The sequence below is a fragment of the Onychomys torridus genome, chromosome 3 (genome assembly GCF_903995425.1).
Source record: "Onychomys torridus chromosome 3, mOncTor1.1, whole genome shotgun sequence".
Lineage (NCBI taxonomy): Eukaryota > Metazoa > Chordata > Mammalia > Rodentia > Cricetidae > Onychomys > Onychomys torridus.
This window is the reverse complement of record NC_050445.1, coordinates 129,084,158-129,085,743: the sequence shown is the minus strand read 5'-3', so window position 1 is coordinate 129,085,743 and position 1,586 is coordinate 129,084,158.

Sequence of the window (1,586 nt, the reverse complement as noted above, 5' to 3'; positions counted from 1 at the left end):
TGACCATTTGACACTGGACAATCAGTGTGCTCTTCTGTGTACCTCTACTATTCCCAGCTTCACTTAGTTGTCTTTTGTATTTTGGGTAGAACTGAGGCTTTATGGTCTTTCCTCTGACCTGTTCACATGTGTGTTTGTGTCCACATTATTCAGGTGCCATTTGTTCAGTAATGTTGGTGAGCCTTTATAGGTAGAACCTCTAATGTTCCTAGGAGAGGTGATTTCACAGTAATCTCCCTGAACCTGTGGCTCTCATAATCTTTCCACTAACTTTCCAAAATATTCCCTGAGCCTTCGTCATGGGAGATTTTTTGTACATGTATCCATTAGGACTGCACTGAAAACCTCACTATCTAGCTTCTTGCTCATGATGAGTCGCAGAACAATAATAGAATAATCATGTGAGACATGGCTTTTAAAGAAGGACAGGATCTCACATAAATAAACCAGCTTTTCAGATAAATAGAAGCATGAAGCAGAACATGAACCCACAGTGATCATATGGAGTACAGTTGATCTCTACAGAATTGGTTACTCAGGTAACAGATGAGGAAAGCAGATGATGGAAGACAGTTGGTGTCGGCTGCACCTGCCCCACCTGAGTGAATCATCACAGAAGCCAATCTTCTGTCTTATTGGCTGGGAAGAATTTGTAAGGAATCCATGTTTTGTAGTTGGATTGACACAGACTCCGGGCTCTATCAGCTGGCTCCCACTACTTTTTCTCATCCATAAAGATGCATTCTCAGTATATTATACAGGTATATTGGACACAAGATATAACAGGATGGAGAGAACTTGGTCAGTCCCTGACCCTTAAAAATTACTCTAATTAACACTCCTCTGTTAGTCTATGACCCAGCACATTCCATTGTCATGTATCACTGTGGTCCATGTAGGAACTATTTCATGGACTGCTGCTTAATCCACCATAGCACCCATAATATATTATCTATAGAAGTGTGTGAACTGAAGAGATTTCTCAGAAAATATTGTCAAAAAGAGAGCTTGCCTAGTTCTGATATCATGGGATAGGTCACTGCAGTGTGGTCTATGTATTGACAACTGAAGGTTCGAGGAAACCACACATTAAAGTGTTACTCATTTAGTGTGGAGAAAACACATGCCCTCAGATGCTTCCAACAACAGTATCAAGACTTTAGAGAACACTGATCTTACTTATCAGGAAGATCATTGTTCAGGGCTAGAGTCCTAGGACAGGCTTTTGTAACTCTGGAACACATGGAATTCTCAGGATGTCCAGTCTCAACTAACAGTTAGTGTGAAATGTACCTAGACCACTCTAACAGAAGTGGACAGGGACTAGGAGAAAGTGCTGGATGGCAAGCGTTTAAGAAATTGGAAACCTCATTTGTCCCTGGAATTACAGTGATTGGCAGTCTAAGAGTGGGGAATGTTGACTGGATAGATATGTATTATTGCCTCCCTCTCCTGTAGAGATTGTTAAAATGAGGACAAAACTAGGTCTGTGTTTAAGTGCACCCTGAAAGAAGTGGACAACTATTAAAAGTAAATTGTAATGCACTCTGAAAAAGCAACTAAACAAAAGCTAGTATTGTTTCTGC